This window comes from Chelonia mydas, chromosome 10 (assembly GCF_015237465.2).
Source record: "Chelonia mydas isolate rCheMyd1 chromosome 10, rCheMyd1.pri.v2, whole genome shotgun sequence".
In the NCBI taxonomy this organism is placed as follows: domain Eukaryota; kingdom Metazoa; phylum Chordata; order Testudines; family Cheloniidae; genus Chelonia; species Chelonia mydas.
In genome coordinates, this window is record NC_051250.2 from 76,202,039 (window position 1) to 76,221,187 (window position 19,149).

The 19,149-nt window shown below is 50.0% G+C and overlaps 2 long non-coding RNA genes across 2 annotated transcripts in view; both read right to left on the bottom strand.

Moving 5' to 3' along the window:
• The window catches only part of LOC122461987, an 85,555-nt gene extending 76,130 nt beyond the window's left edge, over nucleotides 1-9,425 (bottom strand). Inside the window, exon 1 of the long non-coding RNA XR_006284300.1 lies at nucleotides 9,162-9,425. This is a non-coding gene — a long non-coding RNA (uncharacterized LOC122461987). The remainder of the gene's footprint in view (nucleotides 1-9,161) is intronic.
• Nucleotides 9,426-14,564: 5,139 nt separating this feature from the next.
• LOC122461988 lies at nucleotides 14,565-19,149 on the bottom strand. The gene is made up of 3 exons (XR_006284302.1): nucleotides 18,703-19,149; nucleotides 16,735-17,578; nucleotides 14,565-15,591 (listed from the first exon to the last, which is right to left on the bottom strand). It is a non-coding gene; the product is annotated as an uncharacterized LOC122461988 (long non-coding RNA).

A 19,149-nucleotide genomic window follows, 5' to 3' on the forward strand; every position in this document is an offset into this window, starting at 1 on the left:
CAAACACAGGGTGCAAAGTTCAAATTCGCCCCCGGCTACCGGAGGTTGGGCTTCAGGAAAAACAAATTAAGAAATTCAGCTCAAACCTTCCCATCCCTCTTTTTCATTTCACCCTCAGGACGATACAGCCCACACACCAAATACCCGGAGAACCTACCCCCAACCCCACCCAACCTAACCTCCCTCATATCCATGAGAACCCACTTAATTCCCAACAGCCGCTCACAAGGTGAGGGTGTCTTGGGCAGACCCTGTCGGCCTGTTACAATCTCGAATCCTTGATACTGCAGGAAAGATGTTTGCCCGGGCCTACTATGAACACATCGGGGGTGGAGGAGGGTTATTACCCAATGAAAATGGATCATTTTGGTAAAAATTTTCCAAAAATATTTATGGTTTCGGTTTGAAAATAGCCACCTTGTCGAGCTCTTTGTTCGCACACAGCTTCTGCGTCCTGAGGAGAAAGCGGAAGCTCTAAGCGATCGAGCAGGCACTGCTCCTGTGCCATTGCCTGGAGGGGCAGCTGAAAAGAAGAGTGAAAACAGGTTTTTCCCTTTCCAGAAATAAATAGAAAGCTTCAAATAAAATAAAGATCAAAGACTCCCACTGGCTACGTCTGCAGGACGCTGTACCCAGGGAAAACCGCGAGGGACAGAGCACTTCTCTTCCTAGCACCCTTTTCTGTCCAACGGTGAGACCTATTACCAGTCAACACAGTGCAGATGACACCCAAGGGAAGCAATGGGACCCCGTCAATGGGGCCATTTAAAGTAGGATTGCCTTTTCTGACAATAATGGGCCAGATTCTGATTGGAACATCTCCAGGGAAGCTCAGCCCAAAAGGGAGGGGCCTATGGTGTCTTTATATCAGGGCCCCCACTCCCAATTAGAGCAATCTCTAATTTATGGCAGCTTCCCACAGCCACCTATAGGCTGTGGCTTCGCAGCTCAGCACAGCTGGAGTGCAGAGTGACTGATCACACTACTCCCTTGTCTCTGACAGCCCCCCGTCCCCGCATTCCCCATCTCGGGGGCTGCAAGAGGGAGGTGGTATAATCTGCCATATCTCACTCAGAGAGTTCTCCTGTGCTGGGGGGAATCCTGCTGCTTTCTGGGCCCGTTACACTACTCCGGAAGCAGAAAGCGGTCAGACTGTGGCTGGGAATCAGGACCCACCACCTTGCATTGAGCAGCGATAGGCTAGAAGGGAGAAAGGAAAGACTGGAAAGGCCCATGGCTGGGAGTCGGTCATTGTTATCACATCACGAGATGCTGGCTAACCAGGTTCGCTCTGGCTGGGTCCTTTCGCATGTGGGCAACCAGGGAACATTTCTGGGGTGTTGTGCTTTGTCTGTCCCACCGATTTCTCTAAGCATCTAACCCACAGTCCCATAACATTCTGGACACCTACGGGGCCCAATCCTGCAGCCCTTCCTTACTTGGAACGCCACTCGATCTCAAAGGATCTTTTGTCTAAGTAAGAACTGTTCGGATCAGACTCATGCTCTGAGGCTGATCCAGGAGTAGCCAGAGCGATTCAGTCTCGAAATAAACCACACAATGGAAAAACCTATTTTTTTCAATGGAAACTTGTCTATCGCCCATGAGCTAATGCAGTGTAGCTGGCACCAGCCCATGCCTCTGGACAATCTCCACGCTCTTTGCATGGGAGAGCTGAATTTTACACCCAGAGAAAAAAACCAGAGTGACGCTTTTGGATTCACATAAGTGGCATTTAAAAATCCTGCTTTCAATTTGACATTGGACTTGAGGACCAAAGCCTTCCTTGGGCAATTTGATTTATGGCTATGTGCGCATTCCCATGCCCAGACATGACCAGACAGAGACCAGCACCTGCACAGGTCTGAGAAAGAAAGGGAACTGGGAAAGGGCTCATCGGTTGAAGTGCCTTTGCTGTGACAGCGAGGGCATAGCGCAGAGGAACGATGTTAGCAAAGTCCCTGGGGAATGTCCAGCACAGATGTCAGTATTTCAGGGGCAGAACAACAGAAGAGCATTTTGTGAGCGTGTTAATCACATTGCAGTACCAATTCATTGCAATGTGCTTAGATAAGCAGCACACATCTGGGGACGTGTAATTTAATAAGAACTAACAGCTGCTTATTAAAAGAGCTCAAACCAGGCCAATTGACAGCTCTGGTCTGAAAGTCAGTTTGCAGTGAGCAATGCTGGCTTGTTCCAAGGACATTCCAGGTGTAAAAATCTATCCCTCCAGGTGCTTATATCAATACCTGTACCCAAGCCCCCCTCCTCTTTGCCTGCCCTGCTCCCGTCTTAGCCCACCCCACGTGCATCACAACACTGGGGCACTGCAAAGAAAAACCCGGGAGGCGTACACAGACCATTTCACACCCCTCTTGAAATGCAGCCTACTCTGGGGTGAGAGACGTCCGCTGGTTAACAGTGCACAGAAACAGTACACAAAACAGTGCAAACTTGAAGTGAAGAACATCCTAACCACCAGAGGCTGAAGGGAGTATTTTAAGCACTAGCTGATGGGAAATTTAGCCAGTGCATGGGTGGGGGGCTAACATCTCCTTTTTGCGTGTGAAAAGCAGCCTGGGGTCTCTGATGCCCCTCGGTGGCCAGGTTTTTGTTTTATGCGACTTGAGAGCTGCTACCTCCACCAACAAAGTGGCCTTGCGACGTCATGCTGGGGTGCTGGCTCAGGGGGAAGAGTGCAAGCGACTACACAACGACCACCCCTTTGCAGTGACAACAGGGCCGGCGACCATGATTTAAGATCCTTGGCAATCAACAAACCAGAGCAGGGAATGCCTGGAACGATCCAGTGGGGCTGGGGCCGGGGAGCCATCGCCACATCTAAACAAACTAATGTTTTCTCAGTTAGCGGCAAGCGAATTTGGATCCTCAGCCCATAATCTTGCAAGTGAAGCCGAGTAATTTTAGATTTATAAACAATTCAACCTCCTGAGCTTTGTCTGTGGCCACTGAGAACGTACATTCCCATTGGAAAGGCTCACAGAGCTTGGACACAAAACCATGTCATCACTGCACATTATTCCACCAATGCCTCACTAGCAGTTTGTCCCCGTTGATATTATTATGGCTGATGGGGGTGAGAATGGCCACCGGTGATGTCTGATCTGCTGAGTGATAATGGGAATGTTATTTTGCTCGACCCATTGCCCTTAGCTGAGTGTGTCAAAGCTTCTGGATCTCTCCGGTACCATCTATTTATTTCACCATTACATCCAGGGCCTGTGGAACGCTGCCCAACAGCTGCAGAAGCCCAGTTAAATTGGTTTCATAGGCTTCTTCCGTCGTGCGTCAAGGTCTCCCACACTAAACAACCCCCAAGCAAACAAACAATGGAGAAAATGACTTAGAAAGAGAATCTGCAGAGAGATTGCAGCCGATGAAGTGAGCTGTAGCTCACGAAAGCTTATGCTCAAATAAATTGGTTAGTCTCTAAGGTGCCACAAGTCCTCCTTTTCTTTTTGCGAATACAGACTAACACGGCTGCTACTCTGAAACCTGCAAAGAGATAGAGAAGCGTGCAGACCAGCAGCCTTTGCTCAGGGCCTATCTCCCTTCTTTAAATCCAGGTTAGGCCATGTGTACACGCTCCTCCTGAGAGGGCACGCCCGAGAAAGTTACACGCACACAGGGGCGAGCAAAGCACATACTTTCTCTGTGTCACACAGGCACACTCTACCTCTCAAGTTAAAGCTCATTAAAAGGTTAAAGTCAAGTTAAAGACAGAGACCAGCTCAGAGACCAGTATTTCTGGCTTCAGAATTGGACTTTTTTGGATGAAAACTCAGGGGCCCGGGCAAAGGGCACTCCTCTCTACCCAGGTATGTCCCCTGGCACTTTCAGTGAGGAGTAGATGGCGGTCTCACCCTCGCCTTGTGCGCTCCACCCCAGAGGGGATTGCATTTTAGCCCAGTCTCAAAATCTTTACTGATCACCGTCTTTACTCACACAAGCAGCTCCTTGGTGGAAGCAGCACCAGCATCAGAAGGAAGCAGCAACAATTAGCTGGAACTCCACACTCAAGTCAGTCAAATGAAGTGGAATTCTCTGAGCTTTTAAAGAAACAGCTAAGTAGCCAAGGAGAGGAGGCCGTGATCACTTTTAGTTGAGCCAACTCCTTATCTCCACCCACGCCTATCAGCTTGTCACTGCAGAGTCGAATTTCCATTACAGATGAGAAAGGAAACAGCCTTCTTCCTGGAGTAGATGTTGATGAATGACTAAAAGAAGCCCCAGTTAGTTGATTTAAAGGAAGAACCTGATTCAGATTCAAAAGTTTAAGTATCTGAGTTATATTTTCCCCAGCTTTTGCTGCTTATAATGGGATTCACTGAATGTTTTCCCAATTAATTCCTCTTTCCATCTACATCTTCCAGAGCCTAACCAGCTCAAGATATGTGTAGCGAAGTGAGACTCACTGGTGCGGCACCTCCTGCTGGTTGTCTTGGGAATTAGCTCGATTCCAGCTCAGAGCGCCCTCTGCTGGCCAGTGGCTCACCTGCCTCAGGCCCCCGTGTCCCTCCCAGACCCCAGTGCCTCTTACCTGGAGTTCTGCCCCAGCAGTACCCCCTTACTCTGGGTTTCCCCTCCCAGGGGAACCCCCAACCCTCTAAGCCCACCTCATCTCAGTGGCTACTGCCAGTCATCATCTAGCCCCTGTTCACTGGGGCAGACTGCAGTGTAATGGCCACTCATCATTGGCAAGGGGGAGTCGGACCTGCTGCCTTTCCCCGCAGCCCAGTACTTCTCCAGGCCTTCCCATCAGGCTGCAGCCTGGGAGGTTGCCAGGCCTGAGCTCGGCAGCTCAGCCTGCCCCTTCCCCAGCACTGCTCAGTCCACAGTACCCTTTGCTCCTTCAGGCAGCTAGGCCCATCTCTCTACAAAGCTAGAGAGAGACTGACTCAACTCCTGGCTCACAGCCCTTTTATAGGGCCAGCTGTCTCCTACTTGGGCGTGGCCCCAGCCGTGGCTGCCTTCCCAATCAGCCTACCTTTTCTCCTTGTTTTTCAGGAGCAGGGTAATTGTCCCGCTACACTATGTTTCATCCCCACAGGATATAGTATATTATACACCTGCCACAGCCTGGGAAACCCCATGGCCTCTCCAGATTTCTGATGTTCTTCTTATTTTGGATCTTACACAACATAATTCTGCTTTGAGAGGAAGGCAAAGGGTGGAGAACAACAAATCTAAGACCTTAATTCAGCAAGCTACTGAAATCTGTGGGCCTTGCCTACCTGCTTAGGTGCTTTGCTGAATCAAGGCCTGAGGTGGAGAGGCGATGGCTGAGGATTGGCATAAAGCTGGACTTGTTTTGCTGTTGTCTAAGCTGTTCCGATGCAGAGCACAGTCCCTTCTGCAACCCACTCAGATGTCCCATAACCTCCCCTTCTGCAGTAGCAACATAATTAGGGGTAAGGTCTGATTTGTATCGAATGTGCCATAACAGTAAAACTTTAAAAAGAGACCCTTCTATTCTCATAGAGAAGAAGCAGAGAGATGAATAAAACATGTACCACCTTAGTAATACCAGGTACTGCAGTGGTGTGTGCCTTATAAATACATGGAATTATCATCATTGCAAGTGCCGAGCGCAATGGGGCCTTGTCCAGGCATTTGGTTCCTAGGTGCTAATACAAACAATAAATAAAAATAATAATGCCAAGCTCTTATCTTTGCAGTGCAGTCGTCATGCCAGTCCCAGGATATTAGAGAGACAAGGTGGATGAGGTAACATCTGTTATTGGACCAACTTCCATTGGTGTGAGAGACAAGCTTTCAAGCCACACACAGCTGCCAGACCTGACAAAGAGCTCTGCTTGGCTCAAAAGCTTGTCTCTCACCAACAGCAGTTGGTCCCATAACAGATATTACCTCACCCACCTTGTCTCTCTACGCTCTTCTCTAGCGCTTTTCATCAGTTGATCTCAAATTGTTGTACAAAAGAGGTCAGCATCATTATCCCTCTTTTACACATGGGGAAACTGAGGCACGGGGACGTGAAGTGACTTGCCCAAGGTCACCCAGCAGGCCAATGCCAGAGCTGGGAATAGACCCAGGTCTCGTGAGTCCCAGTCCGGTGCTCTAGTCACGACACCACGTTGCCCCCCTCATAAATAACATCCCCATTGCTACTATCCCTCCCAACTGGATGCTACTGCCAGCAGCAGTTGTGTATCCCAAAGCTGAATACCGTAAACATCAATTATTTAACTGTGGAACGGTGGACTCACTCCTGGGCGTGGCATAGCTGGCTCTCCTCCTCTGCACCCCCTGCCTACGGCACCCGGGTTCTACGTTGGTTCACCTTTTCTCATGACTCAGCTCTCCGGCCAGGTCACATTCAGTCCCACGCCTTCCAGGATAACAAAGTCCAACTAAACCAAGAGTCCGCTCCTTCTATCATGTCTGCTGTCTTTGATTCAGGGCCCAGTGGTCCATACACTCTTGTCTCAGGGCTTGCCATAGTCCATATTCCTGCCTCAGGGGCTTCGCGCCACCTCACAAGTGGCTGGTAGGTGAACCCAGGCCTGCCCTCTACACTGTGTTCCAGGCCAGGGAGCCCAGGACAGACAATCAAGGTTCACTCCACCAAACTCCTCGGACTTCTTCCTACCACCCAGGCCTGTCGGCAGGCCTCTCCCACTGCTTTGCTAGGTTCACCCTTCTTGCAGGGATCCCCCTGGAATCCCCCAACAAAATTCCAAAGTAAAAGTGAAAACCCACTTCTGCCCACCTCAAGCCTGACCTTTCCTCCCTTTGAATATCCCCGGCTCTATTCCTCCCTGGGAGTCCAGATCCTGCTCTTTTATCTGGGCTCCGGAGTGTGCGCCATCCCAGTGTGGGGTTGCCACCTCTGAGGTGCAAGAAACCCGGATGTCCGGGATGACCCTGAGCCCTTATAACTGGACACAGGGCTGCTACCTCAAAAATGGGACCATCCTGTAAAACCTGGATAAGGGGCAGCCCTACCCCTGGGGCTGCTCTTTCTCTCCCCTGGCCTCTGGCCAGACTTTGCTATTCAGGCTGACTCCCAGGGCCAACTCTCCCCCTATCCTTCCCTCCTTGACTCCCCTGGTCTCTCTATTCTTTAGCTCTTCCCTGACTGTCCACAGGCCCCTTCTGCTCCAGATGTCCTTTCTTTAAAGTCACCATGCAGCTCCTTCCCCAGCTGGGCTGCATCCTTAACTAGGCCTGGCCCACTCTCCAGGGGCAGGCATATGGGTTAATTGGCCTCAGACTCACATTAACTCTCTCTTTGCCTGTATGCGGGGGCCCCACCGAATTACACTAACCCTTTGCGTAGGGAGCCCTGATATTTGATCTGTTCACCAGTATGCCCCACCAGCTAGGAAATACCCACAATCCAGACTGCTCATCCTCTGTCATCAGTTTGTATTCTACCTGGCCCATAGAAAACCTTAAAGCTCGACCAGCCATCTATGGGAAAATAAAACCACACAAAGCTTTCCAATGTAGTCAGGACAAATCTGAGATGTCACTTCAACATCAAGGGCTGTATTCATCTCCAATTCCCAGCTGTGGGAGGGCCCGTCGCAAAAGATTCATGATGGGGGCAGCAGAGCTGGCTAGAGAAAAAGGGAAATACGTCAGTGACTTAAAAAAATAATAATAAAAGTCCCCCCCCACCCCGTAATTGGAAAGTTTAAAAATTTTAAATTATTTGCATTTTGAAATATCTGAAGACTGCCAATCACTGGGCAAAACATGGAAGGGGGAGCAAAATTGCTCCAAATTTTTGTTTAACTTCTTTTTTATTTCCAATTTTTGTCAAAATTTTGAACAATCTTTATCGACTCTACGTGGCAAGGTGGGGTTCAGGGCTTTACAGTTGGGACGTCCGTCCCTTGGAGCAATGAATGTGCACAAACGCTCCTAAGGACAACATACCCTTGACGGCTCTCCATAAAATAAAGCCATTGTCTCAGTGAATTATACGGAGCATGCTCCCAAGGGCACCAGGAAAGGCTAACTGGCTCCTATTTTATGTTAGCTGCACTCCAGGAGGGAGTGAATGATACCAAATTAAAGGTTTGGAGAGAAAAAAAGACTAATCCGAGGCTTTTCAATTTCCATCTGTAAAAGGAGACACCAGTACTATATAGGAAATATTTCTCGTCAGTTAGAGTGGGTCCTGGCACCCCGTTTAAAATGCATTTGGCTTTTAAAGTTGAAGAAAGAACCCATTTTAAGCTCCCGTAGAAGAGGGCACCGAGGCAATGAGGAAAAATGGATGGAGTCATTTACTAAGCTTACACTTGCCAGTCTTGCGTGGCTCTCCACAATCAAACCCCTGCAGAAAAGAAAAATCTCCTGGGACCAGTGAAGGAATAATGATCTAGGACCTTCTGCTACTGCCAACTGCTGATGCAGTCAGGAGGTCACAGATCATGGGAGATGAATACAACCCACAGTGAGTGATAAGACACAGAGCAGCCTCTTTACAATTTACTGCCCTCAAGTTTACTTAAGAAAAGATGGCAAAAGAAGGTAAACAGCACAAGCCAAAGTTTTGTCCGAGAAGGTAAATGTTGCCCGTGTCCCAGAGAGCGGTTCCTCCCCTGCTGGGTGCACTCCGCCTCCTCCTTACCCAATAATGTTGCAGCAGCCGCAGGAGAAAAGACAGACATATGCTTGGTATCCAGAGCCAAGCCTCTGACTGGCAAAGAGAGCGAGGCGCCTTCCAGGCCCCTATTTGTCACTCAGCATTGAGGAGAAAGGCTGCAACTCAATGACAGAGCCTCTGCGAGCTGTCCAGGTTTCCTTACAGCACCGAGGAGGGTAAAATCTCGACTGCAGAGAAGGAGAGTACAGGAAAGTGTAATAGGGTAGGGGACCCTGTGAGAACATACTTAACTCCTCTTCCCTCTGCATCTCAGCCTAACTCTCTGTTGAAGCAAAGGCAGAGGTTTGGCTTTTCAGGAAGTCTATCACAGAGTCAAACCTCAGGGCTGCTGTATGTAAAACCCTGACTGTATCAGCGAATAACAGTTCCCAGTCAGTGTCAAAGAGAGACCAGTGTACAATTCCTTCGCAAACAGACATTTCATACAAAGACAAACAAGAAATGTGGTGCCAGCTTTTAACAGAGCGGGTAACTGGCCATTGGAACAACTTACCGGAGGCTGGGGGAGATGGTCCATGGCTGGACATTTTAAAATCCAGAGGGGATGTTTTTCGGGTTCAAAAGGAATTCATTCAGGAAAGTTCTCTGGTTTGTGTTATCCAGGAGGTCAGAGTAGATGATCCCAATGGTCCCTTATGGCCTGAGAATGTATGAATGAAAACACTGTCAACAATATTGGGAAACCCTCTGTATAATTTTTAAATCTACTGATTCTTATATAGCCTTTCCCACTTAGTTGCTGTTATATATATTTAAATGCAGGATAACATTTACATTTCTATACATTAGGACCAGGGCACTGGAATGGGGGGGGTGGGGGGGTGGGTGAGGTTCATGAGGCCATGGCCCTATCACTTTTTACTGGCTGTAAGGGCGAGCAATGAGGGAGGGAGGGGCGGAGAAGAGCGAGCGGGGGTGCGGGCTAGGGGCAGCGCAAGGGCAGGGCCACGGTTCGGGCACTGGTGCCCCCCACACTTTTAGGGACCTTCTGTCACTCCTAATCAGGACACACATTCCCCTCGGATCTTTTTTCAGAGAGGAACCACACGCAGCGTGCGTCACCCGGACTCTTCAGAGCTTGACAAGCAGGGCAGCGTCTCGATTCTTTCCCAAACTCTGCAGAGTCTTGTCAGCTGGGATCCTTACAGCTGGCAGCATTCCCTGGTGGCCAGGGTGATAGGACTCTGTAGCCTCTAACCAAAGTGGTGCAGGTACAGAGACCCCGCCCGCACAGCGGACACACCTGTTGGCCCTGCGTCGAACTGCTGCTAACTCGTGTGTTTATAATCTTTTCCTTCCTGAGCTGCGGTTGGCTCAGGTCTTGAATGGTGACGGCGTGTGGCCAGACTGCCTCCCCTAAATGAAGATGTCTCATATAGCTTCGGAAACAGCCGCTGACCACGTCTAGCAACTGCCACACCTTATTTCCAGTGCTCAGGGCACCCCCCAGCAGCTATCAGGTGGTAACAGATTTCAGTCACTGGGGACTTGGGCTGGATTCGAAATGGGCCCCCAACATAACAAGCTTCTCTTAGGGTTTTCTCCGGAGGAGACATAAGTTTCACTCTTCTGGAGGCAAGAGGGATCTGCGGGTCAAATGCTCCCACATCTGGGCAATCGTCTCCACACAACAGCCTGCAAAGCGTGTTCCTGAAACATGAAACAAAGATGACGGAGAGAGAGAGAGAGAGAGACTGGGTTGCTAGAAGCCACTGTCCATGCTACTGGAGAGCTGTGTGCCAGAGAAAGGGATAAAATGGGCCAGTGACATTGTACAAACTCCTAGTCTCAGAGCCCAGGGCCTGTGCTCGGCCTAGCACTCTCAGGCCTGCTTGTCGCATGAAAGAAGAAAGAAACCCCAACCCCTTCCTCTCATTTCTTCCAGTCTCTCCCATCACTCCAGTTTCAGCCCCTCTCCCTGCGGCCCTTAGTAGAAGGTGAGCCTTGGTCCCCCACCAACGGATGGAAGTTGCCAGGCCACGTTCTTTCCCATTTGTGTGTTTCGCAGAAATTCTCTCCAGTTGCCCCACTTCTGGATTTGCCCAAGGGGACTGACGACTGAGCCCCCCATAATACTCGTTGACTGTCAAAGGTTCGCATAATCACACTCCGAGGCCCAGAAATCAAGCACAAATCACTTTCCCAAAAGGCCTGGCTGTGCACGTAAGCAGCTTCCACACAGCCCCTTGGCATTACCCACGGACAGGGCCTGTCAGAGCCACGACCTGTCAGAGCCACGGCTGAGGCCCGCAAACAATCTATGGGCCATATGGTGAGTACCAAGTCAGGCCCCTGTGGGGAAAGGTGTGGTGGGCATGATACCCGGGGCAGAGTTAACGGAAGGCTACTGTGCCCGGTACAGCATTGCCAGCTCCTGCAATCTCATCCTGAGTCTTGCTATCTTTGTTGCTTTTCTTAAAGCCGTAGCGCGAGACCCTCCACTTTCATTTCAAACAAATAAAACTAAAAGTAAGTTTCTAGCCATCCTGGTTGGAGAGATAAGCTTGAAAATGGGAATCTTAAAAGGTTCAAAAGCCAGGAGGCAAATAAACTCCACATTAAAACAAAACAACACAACCCCTCACATTCACGATTTTTAGGCCAATCTCACGATTTTGGGCAGCCTGAGTCATTTTTGAAAGCTTGGGACTGGTGATACTGCAGAATCATCCATACCTTCAGTGTATGAGTGGCTCATGGGAGACTTTTTTCTGACTTGTATGTTACTAATCGCACTGTGCTATCCTGCTGGAGTACTTTGGAAACCCAGGATTCTCCCACCCCCCACAGTTCAGTTAAGTGCTTATTGAACACAGATGTCATTTTTCTAATCCCCCTCCAGATGCTTATTAGTGCTCCAAATAACGCATTTCCTGATGAATATTTCAAAATGATCTCTTGAAATGGTCCAACTTTGGGGCATGAATTTACTCATCCATGCACTGGAATAATTTATGGGTGTCTTCTCGAAAAATGCTGTTCCACGTACTCTGTGTTTCATATCCTGCAGTTCACTCCCATCTTTTTGGGGAATCGTTTAACTTTATGGTGCTTACAGAGAATTTGCCAAATCTCTTGAGTAACATCTGCAGGAGGACTCAATGTGGCTGGCACCAAAGTGAGTAATGAATAGTCCGTCTTCTTGTCAGGTAGGTTTGATATATTCTTGGATTATAAAGGGCTGGCTAATTCAATTTCTGTCCTCCAGCTGGTGCTTCATTAATTGCCTGAATTCGCCAGCCAGGGTCCTATGCAAAACAATTGCAGAATCATCATAAATGCTTTTGTACTGAGCAACGTGGACACAACTTCCATTGTAGCAGCATGTGTACTTCATGCAGGGAATTTGGGTTCATGCCTGATGGCCGGCTAGTGAAAACTCTACCAGGGAATTCTCTCTCTCTGTGCCCATGCTTAGTGTTGCATTACAAACTAGATGTGGCATTTGGGGAGTTCATCTTCGCCAGACCTTGCTAGATGGAGGGTCCTGGTCTGGACAGAGCAATGGTCCGACCCTGTATTTCCAGGGTGCCAGGCTTTGGAGTCTGGCATGAGAAAGTAAATCTCATTGATGTCTACAAGCCTTTCTAGTTGGAGAAAAGCCAGCAACAGCCACAAGGTGCACAGTGGTGAACACCGGCATAAGCTCCTGTGAAGTCAATGAAACTAAGTGCATTTACGCACCAGCTGGGGATCTGACCCAGAGGACGATATCCTGCCCTAGGAGAAAAGCGGACGGATCACAGCAGGGAGCAGCACAAGCTTACTTCGGGCTGAGAGGAGCTTTCAGCCGGGTGCATGCTTTCCTGCTCCTTTGAAAACCAGTATGGCATCTCCTCCTAGATTTTAAGGTCAGAAGGGCCTGGCACATGGTCATATGCCAGCAGGCTAACTGCATGAGCGAGGCCTCTAGTTGGCAGCTTATTATTATTAATATTTGTAGAATCACAGTGCCTGGGAGCTGCAGCCATGGAGCAGGATCCTGTTGTGCTAGGCGCTGTACAAACAGAGCAAACCCACAGTCCCTGTCCCAAACTGTTTAGAGGCTCTGTCACCGTGTGGTGGTAGGGCACAGACTGGCATCCAGGCGAGGGAGGTTCTCCCTGTCAGCATCCAGAGCCGTAGGTAGATATCCTCCCCTTCTGCCTGCAGAGTGGGAAAGGCTCCTTTCTCCTCAGGCTTCTCAAGTACTTCCACATAGTGCGGGGCAGACAGGAGCTGGGCAAGTTAAGCAAAGTTGTGTCATAAACCTTCCCCCCGTACCAGTGTGGGCACCCGGTGCAAGTGCCCTAAGATGTCCACACTGGAAACCTGTAACAGGCTGCAAACAAGCTATAGCATCCTCATAGCGACTCCCCACCCCCTCCACCCCACAGAGCAACATTCCCAACGTTCTGCCAACGATTCGTCATGCCAGCCAAATTAGGCTTGCTTTCAGCAGGGCTCGGTACTGCTTCAGCCTGAACTGGTTTAATGCCCGTACAGACACAAACTATCTAAAATGATTTAATTGGTCCTCCTACAGCTGTCCCCCGCTGTACCGAAGGCCTTGCGAAATCCCCCAACGTACACCATGTCTGGGAGCTATGCCAGAAACCAGGGGATAAGTTCCATGTGCAGCTGAGCACAGCTTAGAACAGCAGTTCATCAGCCAATTCAGCGTGGATACCCAAAAGCAGTTGTGCTTAACTACCAGTGCAGATGCATCCATCGGCCTGGTCTACACGACAAAGTTTTACTGGTAAAACACGCCTTATCAGCACAGCTTTGCACGCGTCCACACACAACCCTGAGTCCTGCCAACAAAACCCTGAAGTTCCGTCAGTCAAGTTAAACCACCTCCCCGAGGGGTGCAATGCCTGTGAAGACCCTGCATTGTGTGTACTGAAACAAACCGTCCTCCGGAAACAATCCCACATTGCTGGTGTCCCCATGGTGGCACTGAACACTCTGGTCGAATTTTTGAATTCTGCTCCACAGCAGTCACCCCCCGCTTCACAATACCGAGCATGTTTTGGAAACGCCTCTCCTCCTGCTAGCCCACCTTTGCAAGCACACAGGTTTAACTCCAGGTAAAGCCACAGGTAAAACCGCAGCTAAGCTTCGTGCTCCTACTTGGTCCAGAAAAGAAGTCTTGGATTTGCTCGGCCTGTGGGGGAAAGCAGAGGTGCAAGCCCAACTGCAGAATTCCCACAGGCATAAAGACGTTTATTTGCACATTGCAATGGAGACGCAGAAGCTGGGGCATGACAGGGATGTGCCGAGCAAAGGGCAAGGAACTGCAGCAGTCCTACCAGAAGACAAAGGAGGCCAACTAAACATCTGGTGCTGCCCCCCCCAAAGTGGCTGCTACTGTGCGGTGCTGTGGAATGCGTTTTTATTAATTTAGATGGAATATATGGGCTTAAAGTGTTACCATAACCCAGTTACGGTAATATTCAACCATGTAAAACCAGGTCTGAGGCTTGGAATACGCAGACTATACCCTGCTTAGCACTCTGGCCAACATATAATAAAAAAATCTTTTTAACGCTTTATTAAACACACTGAAAAGAAGGAAAAACAGTTAAAACATTAGGTTTCAGAGTAACAGCTGTGTTAGTCTGTATTCGCAAAAAGAAAAGGAGTACTTGTGGCACCTTAGAGACTAACCAATTTATTTGAGCATAAGCTTTCGTGAGCTACAGCTCACTTCATCGGATGCATACTGTGGAAAGTGTAGAAGATCTTATTATATACATACAAAGCATGACAAAATACCTCCTCCCACCCCACTCTCCTGCTGGTAATAGCTTATCTAAAGTGATCACTCTCCTTACAATGTGTATGATAATCAAGTTGCGCCATTTCCAGCACAAATCCAGGTTTTCTCACCCCCGCCCCCCCACACACAAACTCACTCTCCTGCTGTTAAAGCATTTCTAATGTAAAGTATTAAATCAGGCTCTCTTTTTACCACCACTTTTTGTTTTCTTTCCCTTTAGCTGGAAAGGCTTCTAGAAGGAAAAACCCCTTGGAGGTGGTATCACAGATGGTAACTGTCATCCCAGGAGGTGTGGGGGAGTCAGCTGGAGCCAGTAGGGGTGGCCATGTCATCTGGGTCCCTCTCTTTTCAGCCTGTTCTGATCAGGATACCTCCCAGGAGCAGGAGGACAAAGGACCGGAGGTCCCAGGAGAGGCGGGGGGTGTGGCAGGCATGATGGGGATGTTCACTCCACTAGCCTCTATCTGTTCTTTCCCATTTTTTAAAATTTTTCTTTACAAAATCTCTTCCTTTGAAAGACAGCCCTATTCCTCATGCGCCTCCCCCATCCACCTATTGTTAATATCAGTGAAATGTCCCCGGTGATCCACGTAGGCTCGCACAAACATGGAAAATTGCCTAGTTCTGTTTATGTACTCAGGTGGGTGGGGTCAGAATCGGGATCCTGTCTATCGCCCCAGCACAGTTAGGGAAGCCCATTTCCTCAATTCCATCTGTTATATCCTGCCCGTTTCCCAGTGTCACAGTGCTGTGAAGCCGGATATGTTTTATGGCCTTGTGTACCCAGATGATGACTGCCCTCAACGCAGATTTTCCAGGAAAGAGGTAGGGGATGAGTGGACTGAAATGCCTGGCCACCAACCGATAGCAACCCTCACTCGGGAAGCTTGCAACTCCAATCACTATCCTTTTCTCCACTGGAGGACCGCGGTGGGTTCGGCGCACCACTCCAGAAATGTGGCCTTCTGCAACCAAAAGTGCTGCAGCCACTGCTGATGGGCCTGTATTTGCATCAGGATCCGTGCTCGTTTCACGGGCCAGAACCAGCACTCCACTGCACGTATCCGGTCAGCGAAGGCCTGCAGCATCTGTCGCCCTCCATTCCTCAGTTCTCACGTTCACGGCTGCCTGGCTGGCCACAGTGGTGGTGGCAGAGGTTCTGCAAATAGAGACGAATCAGTCACCCTGTTCACAAAGCAGACAAGACGGATCTCCTGACCTGTGCTGCAGCTATGCTTTTGCCAGTGAGTTGACGGCAAGACTGGAATTTGGCAGGAGGAAAGAGGAGATGACCATGTGGACTAGAGGGACCTGTGAGAATTTTTAAAAAGTGGCACAGAAAAGATTATGGGATGGAACAGAGGGAATTATGGGAAGTGGACCCTAAACACTCAGTCCCCAGCATTCCACAATGCACTTCAAAAATTTCTCAGGCAGCAACGTGCAGAACAGCGGTGAGGGGGACACAGAGGCCTACCCACAGGGCTGTGAGTCTTTGGCCCAGTGCAACTGTTGTTGTGAGGACACACTGCACCAGCAAAGGCAGCAGGGGCATCATTTGCAGGGGGGCCAGGGGGGCAGTTGCCCCCTCCAGACATTTGTTTGCTCTCCCCCAAACCCTCAACTTTTCATGTGTCTCTGTGCTCCACTTTTTGCGGCCGCAGACTTTGCAGGATATATGATAATTATCTGTAATGTTCTAGATGCTAACAACTTTGCTCCCAGCCCCCCCGGAATGTTTCTGATATCATGGCCCTGAAATGCAGCCACGTGTGAATGGACACTAAAGTCACAGCAATGCTGGCAGAACTTTTACGAGTAAAACCGTCTGGCGTAGCCATGTATTTAAGAAAAACTTCTGCCAGCAAAATGACTCCTCTCCCTCCCCGCCCCGACTTCAGCGCACTCTGCAGCATTTCCCAGAGCAGTCATTCCCAGTGGGTCAAGTTCTCCAGCACCCCTTAAATCGCTCTGGGTTACAGCGGCATAAGAGAAGAGAATTTGGCCCAGGTTCTTTACCGCGCAGGGATTTATCCATCCAGTCACGCTGCCCATAAGACCTGGGGTAGAAGGCAGCCATTGCGCCCTTCTCCATCTTGCTCCCCATTCATTCGGAGACTGTTTGCTTTATTCCGGAGGTGAAGGCAAAGGAAAGGATTCCGTTTTCCCCTGGCCGATCCTCGCAAGCTGCGAAGTTTCTACCTTTATAACCGGCTCCCTGCTTGGGAGGGTGGCGGGAGCAGGGCCATCGAAAAGAAACTCGCCAGGAGGTGAGTTTTACTAAAAGGGAACGTGAACTTACATGAACAAGGAAGAGTGTCCGGAGCTTGGCTGGAAGGGGCGTTGTGGGAAAGCAGAAGGCAAAGGACAGACAGCAACAGTTTGTCTGGCTCAAGCGGAAGCTCTGGGCTTGTCGGAGGTGCGGGAACAGCAAACAATCAGCAGCAAAAGCCGCCACGCATCCTCCCCCGACGGGCGAGGGATCAGGGGACCAAGGGGTGAGGAACTCCAAGGCTCACGTGGGAGGGGCAGGGACCTCTTCGTGTTGGATTGGACCCTGGGCTGGGCGGACCCTACCCCCCATTCTGGAGAAGGGGAAGCACATCTCCGCCCTGCCCCCAGGGCAGGAGAGGAAGGAGTGATTTGACTTTTCCTGGAGGGTGGGGCTGCAAGGAACGCATGAAGCCTGGGCAGGGCTGGTCGCTGAATTAGTCTAGTTTATCCGCCCTGGGCTGTTGCCCACCTGAACTCAGCGAGTGCCCGTCAGCGTCTGCTCCGCGCTGCAGCGGCCCGGCTCCCCGGGCGCCGCGCTGTGTTCTCGGGGTAAAGCCGGAGAGCGCATCCGCTGAAGCGGACTCTGCTGCGGGCGGCACAGAACCGGCGCCAGCCTTCAGCGGGTCCGTCTGACCTCCCCCGCTGCACCAGCTCGCCAGTGCGTGTTGGGGATGAGCCAAGGTCCTGCCTCCACGGGGGGATGCGGGCGCGGCTCACTTGCCTGTCAGCAGCTGCTTCCCCTCCATGCCCCTCTGTGGGTGCGCAGCTGGGCTCACGTCTGAGCCCTCGGAGGGCAGATTGACACACGAACACCTCCTTAGGTTGTGTCAGACAGCCATCAAGGCTGGAAAACAGCCGGCAGAAAGCAGCTCCTGTGAAGGAGGGAGAGGCTGACTGCACACGCTTGCCGGGTGGTAAATCTCCATAACCACAATGGATACGTTTTTACCCTAAATAAAGGGAACCCCCCTATTCACCTGGCCCAGGCGATCCACTGACATTTGATAGTCACCTGGGGAACGTATCGGGGGGTAGCTGTGTTAGTCTGTAGCCACAAAAACAACAAGGAGTCCGGGGGCACCTTAAAGACTAACATTTATTTCAGCAGAAGGTTTCGTGGGTAAACCCCCTCCGAAGAAGTGGGGTTTTTACCCTTGAAAGCTTAGGCTCAAATAAATTTTGTCTTTAAATAAATTTTGTCTGTTTGTCTTTAAGGTGCCCCCGGACTTTGTATTTTCGGGCAATGTATGTTCTTTGAAACAATGGGATGCTGACTGACTGGATCGGACATCCTGCCTGCTCCCTAGCTGCAAAATCCCACCTGTTGCACGACCCAATAGTGCTGGAAGAGACAGGAGAGGAAGAAAGGACACTGAGCCGCATTTATAACGGCAGCTACCGCAGCCATACTCCAGCCCTGGAAGTCTGCATCCATGCCAACAGTAAGAGAATAACTGCCCAAAGGGGGCTCATGGGAGATACACCTATGCCAGGTATGAAAGACCAGGCTACACTGGAGGATATGTGGGGGTCCAGGTCTCAGAAACAGGGAGGGTCCATGAAGGTTTCTCTGATTTAATTCCTTTCCCATTCTCTCACCGCCTCTTCCCTTAAAGGCAGGGCGAGAAGTCAAAACTAGTAAAGCAAACAGGTTTTATCTTATCCCCTATCACAGTGAGTTTGCTTTGGAAGTTTGTTTTACCATTGCATTACTCATAGAGTTTAGACTGGGCTCTTTGTATGAGCCTTTTCACATAAAAGTCAATAGAATTAAAGGCTTTTGAAAGACACAAATGAAAGCAGAGAGACGCCTCAGTGTCGGTGAATTACAGCCTGCCTCCATGTCCTTCTTTGTGGTAAGAGGTTTTCATATCTCTTAACTACACATGCTCTTCATTTTATTCCCAGAGCCAGAAATCTTGGAGTCATCCTTGACCCCAGCTTTCTCCTTCCTACATCTTCCTTTCATCACCTCTGGACCGTTGCCACGACTTACCCGGTCCTTGAACCTTCCTCTGCTTAAATTCTGAGTCATGCATTCATCCTTTGCCATCTGTTTCACTCTTTCACAAGCCTTCCTCTATCTGATCTCAGTGCTCCTGGGAATCCACGACTCCAGCCAACACGACCTTCCAGTCCAAAACTACCCCTACCTCCACAGCCCTCTGTAAAACCAAGTTAAAATGACCATCCTTGGCTGTGAACGCTAACCATGGATTTGTTCCCCTGACTTTCCTCAGCCTTAGCCCCTTCTGCCACAAGGCCTCCTCTCTACCAGTCTCATACTCGTGCTGTCCCACCTGGACCCCTCACCCTTTTGAAGACACTGAGGGTGAAGTCCTATCTCTATTGAGGTCAATGGCAAAACTCCCGGCCCCACTGAAATTGGTGAGGTTTCACCCTAACTTGCAAACTCTCTGTAGTCTCATCCTCACACTTTCTT